A 17,448-nucleotide genomic window follows, 5' to 3' on the forward strand; every position below is an offset into this window, starting at 1 on the left:
CCATGATGTATATGGAATAGTAAATATCAGTGAAACAAAAATATTTGTACAAACTATTAAAATAATTTCACTCCAACAATACAATATTGACGATCTAACAAGAATGATTCTCATAAATTTTTACTTACTACTCTCATCTTTTATGAAATTGATCCCCCTTTAACTATACAAAAATACGTGAAGTTCAACATGTTTGAAAGTTCTATATCAATGAAATCTCATCATCCATACATAACAAATTGGTGTGATATAATTCATTTTAATTCGAATATCTAAAAATATCCCGTTTCGACTGTGTTGTACTACTCCAATGCATTTTTCTTTGTCTTTCACTGCCATTAAATCACCACCGTTCCAAGTCAAACTGGTACTTGTTGTTGCACCAGGAGCCATTGTGTTCGGTGCTAAAGCGTGAGTCTCGGATATATCTGTAAAACATATAAATATTTTAAAAAGTTTATTTTTATTAAAAAATATCAATAAAATACAATTTTTTTATTCTTTTAAATATGTTTATTCTTAAAATATTTTTAAATATATTTTTTTTAAATAATAAAAATAAAATAATGCAAGATATATGATTATTATTAGTTGAAATAACACATAAAAAATATTTACTCATTTATTTATTTATTTTTATAGATTCACGGATATGAAGATACTTACATGAAATTCGCAATCCGATTCGATAGTCTTGCAGATCGGATCAGTATCTACAATTTTTGAATTGAATTCGAATAAATACCGTAAATATGCAAATTAGATCCGATCCATGAACACTCCTAAGTATATGATAAATGAAAATTAAATGATATGTAAATTGATTTTTCATAATATTTTATAATATAATAAAAATATTCGCCAAATTAATGAAATTAATTACTTATCTTTTGAAATTTTAAAAATTTAACTACTCAATAATTTTTTTTCTAGAAAAACTAAAGAATTATTTAAATATTATAAAATTTAAAAACCACTTTATCAGTTTTTTGTTAAAAATTATTTATCATATACAAAACTTGTTTAAAGGCTAATTAAAAATATTACTCCAACAAATGAATTTTAGTTACTCTATTGGTCTTAACAAATTTTTAATCAAACTTTTAATTAAAAAAATATTATTAACTTTATATTAAAAAAACTTTATTTCTAAAGTTACTATCGTTATTTTAAATGAAGAAATACAATAATTTTAAAATATTTAATTCTAAAATATTCTACAATTTATTTTATAACAATAATAAAAATAAATATCTAAAAAATATTATATATTTTTCATCAAAAAATAATTACTGAAAACTTAATTGAAATTATGAAATTTTAAATGATAAAAATCTAATTAAAAATTAATAAAAATTATAAAATTTACTGACAAAGTAGTTTAAACTATTTCAAAAATCTATTTTTAGATTTAGTTTGGTAAATTTTTTTAAAAAGGTATTTATATTTTTATCAATTTATATTTGATAAATTAAAAAAGTTCATATATTTGTGTTTGTATGTTTTAAAAGATAAAAATATTTTTAAAAATATTTAAAATTATTTTCTTTAAAATTAATTTGTAAAAATCTAATATAATTTTTTACTTTAATTAATATCCTAATTTAAAGTTTCAATCTTGACACACATCTGGAGCAAGGTTTATGTTCAGTGTTTATTTATGTTCCAAGGTTTAAGTAAGCAAATTACTGAAAAAGAAGAAAGTTTGCCGCCGAGTGTCGTGCTTCCCGTTTCTGTTTTGAGTATCCAGAAGTTTCCTTTTCAACTTGAACGTTCCACACTTCCACCATTGCTTCCTGTTTTCAGTTCTTAGTTCTTACAACCCAAAATCCCCCCCCCCCCTCTTAAAATTAAGATTTTAATGCAATCTTTGGTGTTGTATTTCTCTTGATTTGTGTTGCAGAATTTGTCTTTCACTTTCTTAAATTCGTTTACCTGTGAGTGTATTGTTTCTCAATCCATAAAATCCACCAAAAAAAAAAGAAAAAAATTCTTATATTTTGAAACCGATCATAGCATTAAATCTGTCAATCGTATTTTGTTTTGGTTCGGAGTTGTTTTTTATTTCACTCTTGTAATCCTGTTTTTATTCCCAGCTACTGTTTCGTCTGTTCTTCAGTTGATTTTGAAAAAGAAAAAAAAAGCGTCTTTCCTTTTTGCTCTTTCAACTTTTTCTTGAGTTTATTGTAATTTTGTTTGAGTCGTCTTTCACATCCCTTTGTTTTTACTTTTTAGTTTACTCCTACTTACATTTTCGTCTATTCTTCTTCCGTTGTTTTTGAAAGAAAAAGGAAAAAAAAAAAGAAAAAGAGGAAAAGCGTCTTTCGTTTTGGCTCTTTCACTTCTTGGAGTTTATTTAACATTGTCCATTTTCCCACTGCAGTGTTTATATTACACGTTTTAGCATATACCCCCGAAAAAGAAGAAAAGTTTGCTGCTTTTGATTTTGTTTCCTGTCTGTTTTTAGTGTTCATAACTTTTCCTTTTAACTTCTCTGTTCCGTTGTTGCTTCTTGTTTTTTCAGTTCTTACTACCCAAAATCCCCTCTTAACAAAAAAAAACTTTGGTGTTTTTGTTCTCTCTTGATTTGCGTTGTAAAATTTGTGTTCCACTCTCTTTGTGTCTTTTACCCGTGAGTAATATCGTTTCTCAGTTCATAAAACCCATAAAACAAAAAAAGAAAAAAAAAGACAAAAAGAAAACATATTTGGAATTTGGCAATCGTTTTGTTTTTGTATTGGTTCGGAGTTGTGGTCAGCGAAAGTTGTTTGGCCTTTTGCTTTAAAAGTCTTCATTGCTGCTGCCTTGTGTCGAATCACTTTACATCCCCTTATTTTGTTTTAAATCCCAGTAAGTGTTTCATTTGTTATTCTTTAAAAAAAAAAGAAGAAAAAAACAGGAAAAGAAGAGTGTCTTTCTTTCTTTCTCTTTCAACTTCAAGAAACGAGAAGTTATTGCATTTTTATTTGTCAGTGATTTTGGGGTTCGGTGAAGGAACTAGAAAAAGGAATCCCTAAATCAGGTCATCACCAAGTCATCAGAGGTAACACATTTCTTTTTTTTTTTTGAATATAATTTTGGGTGGTGTTTAAAGCTGTTTAAAGCTGTTTCTGGATTCTGACAAAAAAAAAAAAAAGCTGTTTCTGGATGGCAATGTTTCTGGATGGCAAAGTTCTTGGTTTCTTGACCATAGAGTTTTTATGCACAACTTCAATAATTATAAAGTGATTCCTATTTTTTTAGATTTTATATATTTAAATGTTTTTTTTTCTAATCCAATCCATTAACCTTTACTTTTAATTCATTTGTTATTTTTAGAGGTGAATAAAAATATTAAATAATAAATATTTTTATTTAATTTTAACATTAGTGAACTTTTAATTTTTAACTAAAATGATTACTTTACTTTAACATTACAAAAAAAGGAAAATTATTTCTCTATGTATCTCTAGAGCACATGGTCCCTCTTAATCTCTTACTGGTCTGGGTGAATGGTAGGGATGACAATACTATTAAAACTCACGGTACTCATTTGTTCCTATTTGTTCAAGACGAATAATTATTGTTCTGGTATGGGATAGATTTTTGCGAAATGGGACGGGGCAAGATTAAATTTAGATAATACTCGCCCAGTATATAATATATATACGATTTTAATATATAATATAATATATATAATAATTAATAAAAAATTAATAATATTTTATTATTTTTAAATTTATATTTTAATTAATGTTATATATGTGATAAAGATTATATAAATTTTAAATTTTAATAATTATAAAAACAGGATAAATACTTGTAAAAACAGATTAAAATTTAATTTTTTATTGTCTACCAATAAAAATAGGACAAGTATTTTCTTATGTAAATTATTGTAAAATGAGATGGAGTTGGTCGAGTAGCGCAAAATCCACCCCTTTCAACACCGCTAGTGAATGGTTGGAGGGGAATCTTGTGTTGTTTGTTTTTTCCCTGTAATAAATCATTAGGGGTATTTTTTAAAATAAAAGTTATGGTAAAGTTTTTCATATACCAATGAAAATAAAAACAATTTTTAATAAAATTTATTAAATCAGTTATTTTTTTTAATTCATAAATAATATGTCCTTTAAAAGTTTATGACTTGAATAGTTTAAATAATATTTGAATTTTTTATATTATGAATATTTAAAGTATATATAAAAAATTAAAAATACAATCTTTTATAAATTTAAACTAAAATCCAAAATTAAAATTTTTAATTTTGATCATTTTGATTTTCGATATTTTATTTGAGTATAAAAATTATCGACATTTATGTTCCATAACTATTAAATTTTGTTAAGGTTTTCAAGTTCGTGAAGCATGGTGATTTATCCATGGCTACAGAACAAAATATTTATGCACTAAAATTTGTAGGGTAAATTGGTAAAATCCTAAAATGGTACAGGAAAGTGTATATCATTGACAAAAATATTCCATAAAATACGAATGATAAATAAACTGTTAATTTGAAATTAACAAAAAATATTAATAAATATTACAATTTTTATAATTGATAAAAGAATTTGTATTTAATAAAAATTAATCTATTTAATCTGAATTTTTGTGACAATAAAAAATAAATATTTAGGTGTCCAAAAAAAATGGAGCAATTTGATTTTTAAATTTTTTATTTTTTAGAAAAACTTGGTCATTCATTATAAAATGTTTTTTTTTTAATCAAGTGACATAAAATTATTAAATTTTAAAGGTAAAAACTTTTATTTTTCTAATAATATTTGTAAAAAATTATATCAAAATTTGATTTTTAAAGTCTAAATTTTTTATAAATAAATAAATAAAACATTTTATTTACTAATATATGTAATTTGAGGAGTATTTATCTAAGATAACATTTTAAAAAATATAACTTAGTATAATTATATATATTGATTTTGGTTATATTGTAAACGAGATATGTAATATGATTTAAAAATATAAATACTATATAAATTATATATATTGATAAATAAATTATTTGATTTATTTATTTATAAAAACCCTAAAATCTTTATTTAGAATATATTTAATATTTAATTTTTTTAGTCACATTTTTAAATCTTTTATAATTTATTTATCATTTGCATCTTTTAAAATTATTTTTGTGAATTATGTAAATTAAGTAAATTTTTGGATACTATTTTATAGTTTACTAAAAATTATAAAGTCTTTTTGCTTTTGGTTGCAGATTATTGGCTTCTAATTTTGACTCCTTTCATCTATATCGCCAGAGAACTGTGTTGAAATACCTGTAAGATAGCTCTTATTTATCAATATTCTTTTCTTCTATTATCGAAATAGATTTAAGAATAAATTACCATTTTTCAACCTCTTATTTGATTCTTTTAATGCAACAGACAGAAAAGTGAGTCTTGAATTGTTCGGTACTTCGGTCTTCCAAACAAATAATAGAAACTGGTTCCTCTTGGTTTCCCGGTCACAACACCAATTACCATAATAGAAGGTAATGGTTTTTTTGTCATCTCTATGTTTAGCTTAAATCACCATCATTATATCGTTTTATAACATAATTATCTGATATCTATTATGTTGTGTCAAATATATCTTAAGTAAATTTGTTTGATGTGTATACTTTTCTTTATTCGGTTCCGCTACGTTACCAACAGTATATCTGCCAACTTCTGCCAACTCTTATTTATAATTGTGTTTCATGAAAGTGTGTTCATGGATGTGTCTAATAAAAATGTCTTTTTTATAACTGTATTTAATAAAAGTGTCTTTATAGATATATTTTCTGAATGTGTCTCTTTATATATGTATTTAAAATATATTAATTATTAGACACGTCTACGAACACACTTCCATGAAACACAAATATAAATAAGAGTTGGCAGAAGTTGACAGATAATATGTTGGTACCCTATACTTTTCTTTATTTTTGTGATGATATTCTAAAATAATTTAACGTGTAAGTATTATACTAAAATTCTCATTCTCACTTTTCACATAACAATAGAAAATAAATTTTTGTGTGGTCATCAAGCTTCTAAAAATCAAGTATGTTATTGGACTGTTTTAGTTATTAGTTTATTAATTTAGAGATTCACATTTGTAATATAACTAGAATAATAAAATTATAATAAAATAATTTATAAAATTACAAATAAATATAAAAAATATAAAAATAATTTAATATAAATCTTAAAAATATACAAATTAAAAATACAACATGACTAAAATTTTGTAGTTCCATGTAAATATACAAACAAGTAACATATACCAAAATTAAATAAATTAACAATTAATTCAATTATGTATCACAACAACAATAGACAACAACAACACAAATTAAAAACTAAACTTCCAAAGAAAGTCAACAATAATTTCAAAACACTCAACAACAGTAAAAGGATAGAGTAGAAAGTGGAAACGTTCGAAAGAGAGAGAAAAGGACCAGAGAGGGACTACTGGCAATGAAGCAAAAAAAATAACAAAGACGAGGATGCTTGGAAGCATGACGAGAGGAATCAACTGCGTAAGTCAAAATGGTGAAAACTCAATGTGAGAAGCAACTGAACAACGTGAGATGGCTAATTTTTTTTTATATTGGCTAAATATAGGTGTAATACATTGTTATGGGAAAATTAGGTGTTTTTTTTTTATATGGTGTTTTATTCAAATCGGACGGTCCGATTTGTTTGATAAAATAATAAACCACAAATCGGAGGGTCCGATTTGCTTGAAGAATAAAATAAACATGAAATCGGAAGGTCCGATTTGTATTTTTTTTTTTAATTTGTTGAAATGGAAATCGGACAGTCCGATTTTAACATTAAATTTTTTTTTATTTTTAAAATTACAAATCGGACCGTCCGTATTGTAATTTTAACTTTTTTTATTTTTTTTCAAACTGAAAACGGAGGGTCCGTTTTCTGCTAACACCACATATATGTAAAATATCTCTCTTCTCCACATTGTTGTATTACTGCATCCTCTTCTCCATATAAAAAAACAAAAGTTCGAAGCGGGGAGGATGAGAAATTGAGATACTAAGAAATTAGAGTCTGACTAATTGTTCTCACTAACTCCCAAACCAGGGACGTGAGACAGAGCATTACAAACAAATATCAGTTAAACAATATCACTTGCAAAATCGAACTAAACCAACACCAAGCCGATTAGACCCTAAGGCTCAGCCTTGCCAACAAAAGAACCATGACATAGAAAACAAACATAAAACAACAACTTAGGTACAAACAATCATCACCCACACTATCTAATGAAGCATGAGAAAACATTACTATAGTGCACAATTTTTAGCTTCATCTTATCCAAGTTAAATTCTTCCCCTTAGATTATAAAGTTATGTCTAGCATGCCAAATGCACCAAATAACAATAAAAAAATACTATCATCCATGCTTCCTTATCCTCCTTCTTACGTTGCCTACGCATCCATGCATTACAGTCAACCCAAATCAACATCGGCATCCCTTTCCTTCCGAGATGTATTAACTCCTCCCAAAGACTTTTATTCCTTAATAAAGCCACTTACCGCCACCCACCTTCCTTTCATGATAGGTGTGTTTTCAATAAAATCCTCCCTTCTTATACACAACAAGCCACTAGAGCTCCCAGAAGACTCTACTTATTGGAAAAACTCAACAAAGGTTTAAGAACTAGGGAAAGCACCAAAAATAATTTTTTTACAATTTGTACGATTAAATAGGCAATACCAAAAATATTTTAAGCAACAATTATAGTGACAAAAATTAAATAATTAGACACCAGAATTTTAATGTGGAAAAACCCTCGAAAGAGGGACAAAAAACCTACGGGACTTAGTTCAGTAAAATCTTTCACTATCAGAATAATGGGTACACAAACAGTCTTCCTAGTGACACTAGGGTATCTCAACAATTAATAAAATATATCATCAAAACTGATGGAATCAACATAAACCCTCTACAAAGTGGGTATCTCAAAATTAGGCAAAAAAGAAGGCAATAAAACTAGCAAGTTATATCCTAATGTTTATCTCTACACCAGGAATAACATACTAAAATTTCGTAAGAAATGGAGCAAGTTTACCAGTTTAATTGGATAAAAAATGGCTTGCCCTTTTCCCCCAATTTCCTTCTTCTCTTGGCGCCGCTCTCTGATTTGCTTCTTTCCTTTCTTTCAAAAATTAAAGAAAGCTTCTCTCTCTCGCTCCTGTGGCTATTAGCCACTTTCTTCATTTATTTATTTGTTTTTTTTTAATTGTAGGCTCCACTTAGTTGGAGACCCACCAACAAATCTTCCTTTCACCAACTCAAGTAGGGATAGGCTGTTCTACCAAACCCGCTTTTTCTTTGTAGGAATCAAATTTCACTGCAGGTAAACTCTTAGTCATCATATCTGAACCATTATCATCAGTATGGATCTTCTCAAGTGCATATGACTTCATCTCAAGCGCTTGACGTATCCAATGATACCTCACTTCTATGTGCTTCGATCTGGAATGAAACGTCGGATTCTTACTAAGATGGATAGCACTCTGACTGTCACAAAACAATACAAACTTCTCTTGATTGATGCCTAACTCTTGTAGAAATTTCTTCATCCACAAGAGTTTCTTAGAAGCTTTAACAAGAACAATGTATTCTGCCTCTGTAGTAGACAAAGCAACACATTTCTGAAGTCGAGATTGCCACGACATAGCTCCCCTTGCAAAAGACATCATATAACCAGAAGTAGACTTCCTTGAATCAAGATCCCCAGTCATATCTGCATCTGTGTAACCATCCAACACAGGTTGGCCACTCCCAAAGCATAAACAAACTCTGGAAGTACCATTAAGGTATCTGAGAATCCACTTCACTGCTTGCCAGTGTTCCTTACCAAGATTAGAGAGAAACCGAATAACAACTCCAAAGTATGAGCAATATCTGGTCTGGTGCAAATCATAGCATACATCAAACTGCCAACTGCAGATGCATATGCATATGGAATCTTCTTCATTTCTGCTTTCTCTTTCTCACTTGTAGGACATTGCTGCGAACTCAACTTGAAATGACTAACAAGTGGAGTACTAACAGGTTTGGAATTACTCATGCTAAACCTCTCTAAAACCTTCTTAATGTACTTCTGCTGCGACAACCACAGTTTTTCATTCTTCCTGTCACGAGTGATACTCATGCCAAGGATTTTCTTTGTAGGATCCAAATCCTTCATAGCAAAGGATCTGTTCAAGTGTTTCTTAAGACTTTCAATCTTTTTAGTGTCATGACCAACAATAAACATGTCATCAACATAAAGCAAGAGAATTATAAAATCATCATAAGAGAATTTCTTAACATACACACAATGATCAGAAGAAGTCTTACTATACCCATGACCTTCCATGAAGGAATCAAACTTCGTGTACCACTGCCTTGGCGCTTGCTTCAGCCCATATAAACTCTTCTTCAACTTGCATACAAGATGCTCCTTTCCTTTAACTTCGAAACCCTCTGGTTGCTCCATGTAAATTTCTTTATTTATGTCACTGTGAAGGAATGCAGTCTTCATATCAAGCTGCTCAACCTCTAAATTCAAGCTAGTTGCCAATCCAAGCACAACTTGAATAGAGGACATCTTCATAACTAGAGAGAAAATTTCCTCAAAATCAATACATTTCTTTTGCTCAAAGCCTTTCACAACCAATCGAGGTTTGTACCTTGGCCATGAGACATTTTTATCTGCTTTTAATTTGAACACCCATTTATTCTTGAATACTCTCTTACCCTTCGGTAACTTTACCAATTCAAAAGTATGATTCTCATGCAAGGATTTCATTTCTTCTTGCATGGCCTTCAACCAATATTCCTTATGCTCATCAAACATAGCTTCCTGGTAGCTCTTTGGCTTTCCAGTATCAATTTTCATCACATACTCATGAGAAAAATATTTCTGAGAAGGATGACGCTCTCTAGTAGATCTTCTCAATTCAAACTCAATTGATGGTTCAGGTGGAACTTCAACATCTAGTGAAACTTCTGCATGGCACCTCAGGTTGAGGTGTAGGTTCATCATGTAAATCATCACCAACATTATCAACTTGTACATCTCCCCCATCAATAGGAGGTCTAGTGGAAGGATCAGGTTCATCATTAGCAGAACGTCTAATAGTTATTGGCTTATCTGTCTTCTCAAGATCTTCAATAGTTTGGTCTTCAAGAAAAATCACATCCCGGCTTTTAATTATCTTCTTGCTCACAAGATTCCATAATCTGTAACCAAAGTCTTTGTGACCATAACCCATGAAGATACACTGCTTTGAGTTTCCATCTAATTTGGACTTTTCATCTCTTGGAATGTGAACAAAAGCCCTGCAGCCGAACACTCGCAAGTGACTATAGGAGACATCTTTTCTTCTCCAAACTTTGTCTGGAACATCACCATTAAGTGGAACTGAAGGAGAAAGGTTGATCAAATCTATTGCAGTTCTCATCGCTTCACCCCAAAAGGATTTATGCAACTTTGCATGAGAGAGCATACACCTGACTCTATTATTGATAGTGCGATTCATTCTCTCTGCAACTCTATTAGGTTGAGGAGTCTTAGGAACCGTCTTCTCAAGCTTGATCCCATGTCCTTTACAATACTCTTCAAATGGACCCCTGTATTCACCACCATTATCTGCTCGAACACATTTTAATTTTCTTATTGTTTCTCTTTCAACACTTGCATGAAAGTATTTGAAGATACCGAGCACCTGGTCTTTAGATTTTAAAACAAAAGCCCACACTTTTCGAGAATAATCATCAATAAAAGTAACAAAGTATGATGCACCACCTAGTGTCTTAGCAACCATAGTGCAAATATCAGTGTAAACTAAATCTAGAACATGTGATCTCCTATGAGGTCCAGAACTATAAAATGATACTCTAGCATATTTTTCAACAAAACAATGAGTGCAAGTATTTAAAGTTGTACCTTTTACGGGAAGTGAGTGCTTCTTGGCTAAGACGCTTAGTCCTTTCTTGCTCAAGTGACCAAGACGTATATGCCACAAATTAGAAGAGGAATCATTAGCTACATTCACATCTTCTTTGCACAACTTTACTTGTAACCGGTAGAGAGTAGTGAGACTATTGTCTTCTCTAGCAACAATGAGAGTCCCTCTGGTAATCTTGCATTTTTCACTACCAAAGGAAGTGCAATACCCCTCTTGATCCAATGCCTTCATTGAAATGAGATTGAACCGCATATCTGGTGTATGCCTAACATTCTTCGACTACAACTTGCATCCCATGTTGGTTTCAAGCCACAAATCACCCATACCAATGATATCACACATTCCTTTATCTCCCAATTTGATCTTGCCAAAATTTCCAGCAGTATAAGAAGTGAAAAATTCACGTCTCGGAGTGACATGACATGAGGCACCAGAGTCCATAATCCAAGTGGAATCATCACAGACAAGATTCACATAATTTTCATCATATGTGATAAGAACATCATCATAAACAATAGCAGCAGTTTCTTTATCACTATCTTTATCTTTGTCTTCATTTCTTCCCCTTGATTGTTCTCCTTTCAAGAACCTACAATACCTCTTGATATGCCCCAGCTTGCCACAATGGTGACAAATGAACTTCTTTCTTGGCTTGTACTTTCCTCTTGACATGCTTCGACTCTCTGACTTGTCGGAACTGTGAGGTTTTCTACTTTGACTTCTACCTTGTGACTCTAAAACAAGTGCTTCTGAATGGGAGGAGGCATTAGTTAAACCTCGCTCTCCTTTTCTGGCTTCTTCATTCAACATGCTCTCTTTAACCATTGCTAATGTCAACTTCCCATATGGAGCTGAGTTAGTCAGTGTCACAACCAGAACTTCCCAACTATCAGGCAAAGAGCTCAACAACAACAAAGTTTGCAACTCATCATTCAAAGTGATTTCATTATTTGTCAGTTGGTTCACTATCTCCTGAAAAATGCTCAAGTGCTCCGGCATTGATTTACCTTCAGTATACTTCATATTGACAAGCTTCCTAATCAAGAATGCTTTGTTTTGCACATTCTTCCTCTCATATAACTCCTTCAATTTGTTCCACATCTTCTCGACATTCGTTTCGGTGTCAACATATGGATACACGCTAATATCAAGCCATTGCCTAATCAAAGCAACTGCCTTCCAATTCAGCTTCTTCCATTCAGCATCGGATTTAGTACCTTTAGATTTATTCCCCTCCATAGGATCATACAAGTCCTTGCTATACAATATATCTTTCATGAGGGTCTTCCAAATCGAGTAATTTTGGAAATTCAGTTTGACCATATTTGATCCATAAGTATTTTCCTCCATTTAATCAGCACAGAGATAAACAACTAGAGCTCTGATACCACTTTGTTGAAAAAACTCAACAAAGGTTCAAACAAGAACCTATCTAACAGCGAAAGCACCAAAAATAATTTTTTCACAACCTGTGCGATTAGATAGGCAATACCAAAGATACTCCAAGCAACAATTATAATGACAGAAATTAAATAACCAGACACCAAAATTTTAATGTGGAAAACTCCCCCTCCAAAAGAGGGACAAAAAACCTACGGGACCTAATCCAGTAAAATCTTCTACTTTCAGAATAATGGGTACACAAACAGTCTTCCTAGTGACATTAGGACATCTCAACAATCAACAAAATATATCATCAAAACTGATGGAATCAACATAAACCCTTCACAAAGTGGGTATCTCAAAATTAGGCAAAAGGGAAGACAATAAAACTAGCAAGTTATATCCTAATGTTCATCTCTACACCAGAAATAACATACTAAAATTTTATAAAAAATGGCTTGCCCTTTTCTCCTAATTTCCTTCTTCTCTTCGGCGCCACTCTCTGTTTTGCTTCTTTGCTTTCTTTCAAAAATTAAAGAAAGCTTTTCTCTCTCACTCCTGTGGCTATTAGACACTTTCTTCCTATGACGCACGGACACTGACACGGACACAAGACACGACACGACACGGGACACGTCAACACGCGAAATTTAAAATCTTACATGACACGGGAACACACATACATATAAAATATAAAGTACTTTTTAGATAAATCATAATAATATTTTGATATTTTATTGATATTAAAATATAAATTAAAACTTTTAATTATTTTTAATGTCTTATTTTAATTATATCAAGTATTTAAAATATTTTTTGTTTTAATAAATAATAATATATACTATATCTAAATTTATTTTAAGAATATATGTTAAAAATAAGACTGGACACGCTGACATGTGATGGTATTTAGGTGTGTCTAGGCGTATCCGAAGAAGAATTTTTTATTTTTGATTAAGATATGGTTGGACACAGCAGACACGCATGTCGAACGAGTGTCCATGAGTGTCGTGTTCGAAATGTGTCCAACACACGAACACAGTAACTCAGCGAAGTGTCCGTGTTTTATAACTTTCTTCATTTGTTTATTTGTTTTTTTTTTAATTGTGGGCCCACTTAGTTGGAAACCCACCAATACTACCTTGGTCCATCCTACGTTCCTCCTACCCCAATATTTTCAGCAAATCTCTTATCCACCGCATCTTTTTTATTTTTAATAAGGCCAATAAAGTCCAACCTATTCTTCCTACAAAGTATATTCACCGTGACACCATTTCAATCCCTCTCCCCTCTAATACTCTAATTTTGATAATAATGTTAGAATTTGAGAAAGGAGTTAAGTTAGTTTTAAAATGAAGTTCTTTGCTTTTTGTGGAAATAGATTATATAGGAGATTTTTTTGTTTTATCTCTGCTAAAACCATAATAGAAAAAAAGAAAATCATACAATCATGTATTTTAGTTTAGTTTTTTTTGTGCAATAAAATTTACATTCAGTCTCCATCACAACCGTATAATTTTTACTATAATCAAACTGATTACATATACAAATACTAATGAATTACAATCTAATTCATTTACCATCAACCACTAAACTTCTAACCAAATCTAGTTACTACCAAGTGCTATTCCAATTTGACTAAGAAAAATAACCACCAAGTGTTATTCTAACTTGACAAGAAAAATCAATTCTAATTCAACAATAACTAAATACATAAAATTTTTTTTTGTCTTTTTTAATGTATCTCTCTTGCCTCTTTTCTCTCATGACTTTTTTATTTTTCACCTTATCATGATTTGTCTTTTTCTCAATTACAGAAAGATAAACATCAGATAGTCATAACAATAAAATCTAAAATGAAGTACAAAGTTAAAGTAAAATGATTCTACATGTATGAGATGATGCTCTGGATTTTTCACTCTATTTTCCTTGTCTTCAAATGTTGTTAAGAGCCAGCTATATCGTGAGAAGCTTGCTTCATCAAATTGATTCATTGCTTCTTTATTTTTCTTGCGGATTCTGCCCGTTGTAGCCGTCTTCCTTGGCATGCATTGCTTTTTCATTTTGTTCCATCACTTCTGCTGTCTTTGTAGCTGCTCCACTAACCTTTGTTGTTCATACATTTTATTTTTGCTCTACCAACTTATGATTTTTTATCCTTTGCTGTCCTTAGTATTGTTGTCCTTGTTGTCTCTTGTTCATCATAATGTTATCAAATATCTCATTTGTTTTTTTTTTCTCTCTCTTAGCAAATGCAGAACCTTCTCTTTTTATATCTTGATTCCTATTTTTCTTCATATGCATTGGAATGATGCTTTTATTTTTGCATTGTAAAAATTTGCTGAAGCAACATGAGGTGGGTTGAGATGAATATATTTGGCCTGCAATACTCATTAACCCATTAGTACACTTTTGGACTTTTAATCTAATAACAATGTTTGTCATTAAATTATCAACTCAAAATTAATTCTAACTCAACAATCTCTTTCTTAATGATAAATATGATAAAAGAGAATAAATAAAATTAATTTAAATGAAGTAAAAACATTTCACTTTGATGATCATTTGAAATGAGTTAGGATGTGAAGTACTTTCTCTCAATGTTAGCATTTTTCTCCCGTTTCTTTTTAAAATAAAGAATGCTCAAAACAACAAAAAACCAGCACCAAAGAAATATAACATAGAAAAAATAGTACAGAACAAAAACTTATTTAACACAAGTACAATTATGCAAAGGATGCAGCAAATTTAACAATGAACACTTCATGCAAAGAGCATTAAAGGACTCATAATAGATTTCTTTTCTTTTCTCCTCTTTTTGTCATCAAGAAAGAAAAACAAAAAACTTGCAAAAAATTGTTAGAAGATAATAAAAGTAGTCATAAGAAGCAATCAAGGTAAAGTATTAAAATATTTACAATTATCCAACATAAACAAAATAAAGAAAGTCTAAAAAGTTTCTAAACAAAATTAGAGAAAATTTGAAGAGTCTAGATTAGAAATGAGATAATTTAGGCATCAGAGTTGGAGTCATCCAAGGCATCATCATTCTCATTGTCAGTAGTATTGGAACCAATTTCAATCTCTTCAACAAAATTTTAGAGAATGTAAATACGGCCTTTGATCTTCTTTAGTGCAGTTTTCGCCATTTCTTCAGCTTTTTTTTCAGCTCCAAAGTTGACTAAAAGATCCGACAGGTTCACAAATTCTTGAAGTACATCATTATTATACCTGTTAAAATCTGAATTTTGGCCGAGTTTGATTTCAAAACCAATGGTACAAGACGTTGTTCATGATCTTTAGTCTTCTCATCAGTGCTGTGATGTTTGCTTGCAGTTCTTTTTACTGCACCAACCCCTTTTATGAAAGAGTTATACTCTTGAAAGATTTCATCACCAAAATTAACATTATAATATTAAAAAATTTTAGTGAGTAACATAGCATAAGGTAAATAATTTTTAGAATGAACACGGTCATGCATGTGCCTTAACAAGAGATAAGCAAATGAAATGAGAGTTTTAGAAAAAAAAAAAAAAAAACAAACATAACAAATGTGTCGCAGAATGAAACAGGCTTAAAAGTGCCATTTTGAGGTAGGATAATGTGATTTACAATCTTGTGCAACTGGACACGAACTGGTCTAAATGATTTGTGAATGGGAGTGGTACCCTCAAGAAGAGGAATATTGACATATATAGTGCCTAGGACTTTAAAGTAAGACACATTTGGAAACTCATCCCACTTTCTAGTGGTGAACACATTGATGTCTTGTTGTTGGTAATTTAGAGTTTTACTAAGATAATATTTGTCAAGAATAATGGTACAACCTATAATAAAAGAAGTAATCATCTCATCTTATAGGACTTGTTACTATAGAATTGTCTCACAAAATCGGAGTAGATCTTTTTTCGAATGGAAAATATGAGAATCCATCCTTAAAAAGTGGGGTATATGAGTGGAGAGAAGTGTGAGAGATGGTGCATGTAATGCTGCATTAATATAGGCTTTGAATAATGCAAAGATCTTAACTTAAAAAAATTGTAAATATTAAAAAAAAATTGTTTTTCAGCTGCAACCACAAGTACATGCAGCACACCGTGCATAAGGAAAATGCATTTAGTTAAATAAAATTAATGTAAAAAAAAATTAAATGCAGTCCAAAAACTGTACCAATTAAATCAGACAATCATGACCCATTTTTAAATGAAGAAGCGAACACAAAGGATCCACAAGATTAGAAATGTCCACTGAGTTCCAAATAACCAACTTAGATAATTAAATCCACTCATTATCTGTTCAAAATTATTTTATAACGACTTGCAAGACAAAAACACTGAATCAGAGCATTAGAATGATCAGAAAAAATGAGAAAAATTAATAATACCTAAAGCATTACGTAATTTGCATAATCTCTCTTCAATAAATGATTTGGTAAAAATATTAATTAGTTGATTTTCTGGTTTAACAAATTAAATATTTAAATTTTTATTTTACACATGTTTTTTAATAGAGTAAAATTTAAATTTAATAGAGTGAAATTTAAATTTAATGTGTTTAGTTTTAGAGTGAAAAGCAAAATTTTTTTAAATGTTTATAACACTCATATTGTCATAAAGTAATGAAACATTAGAAGCATTCAACTTGTAATCAACTAATTGTATTTTCAACCATAATAATTAAGAGCAACATGAAGAGGCTACAATATACTCAGTTTCGACACTGGACAAGGCAACAATTACTTGCTTTTTGCTTGACCATATGCGCTTTTTTTATTAACTCGATCTCCAATAATATCTTTGCAATAACTCACTAATCGAAAGGAATCGGTTTTCAAATATCACAAACCATAATTAATATTACTAAATACATATCTAATAATTCTCTTTATTGTTAAAAGATGAGATTCTTTAAATTTTAATTGAAATTTTAAGCATATACTAACACTTTAAATGATATCATGTCTTGAAGATGTAAGATACATTAAAAAATCAATCATTTTTTTATATCTTATTTTATCTTACATTTATAGCATGCTCATCTTTATCTAACTTAATATTTAGATGCATAGGAATTTTTATTAGTTTAGCGCATTCCAACTCAA

General features: G+C 30.1%; 1 protein-coding gene across 3 annotated transcripts in view; it reads left to right on the top strand.

Moving 5' to 3' along the window:
• The first annotated feature begins 255 nt into the window (after positions 1–255).
• Positions 256–17,448, top strand: part of LOC112747452 (disease resistance protein At4g27190) — a 46,602-nt gene continuing 29,409 nt past the window's right edge. For 2 of the 3 annotated variants that reach the window (XM_072218605.1, XM_072218606.1), the window contains exons 1-3: positions 256–3,043; positions 5,213–5,275; positions 5,382–5,488. The gene's annotated coding sequence lies outside the window, so the exon portion shown is untranslated. The remainder of the gene's footprint in view (positions 3,044–5,212; positions 5,276–5,381; positions 5,489–17,448) is intronic. The other variant, XM_025795478.3, reaches the window with a different exon arrangement.

This window comes from Arachis hypogaea, chromosome 2 (assembly GCF_003086295.3).
Source record: "Arachis hypogaea cultivar Tifrunner chromosome 2, arahy.Tifrunner.gnm2.J5K5, whole genome shotgun sequence".
Lineage (NCBI taxonomy): Eukaryota > Viridiplantae > Streptophyta > Magnoliopsida > Fabales > Fabaceae > Arachis > Arachis hypogaea.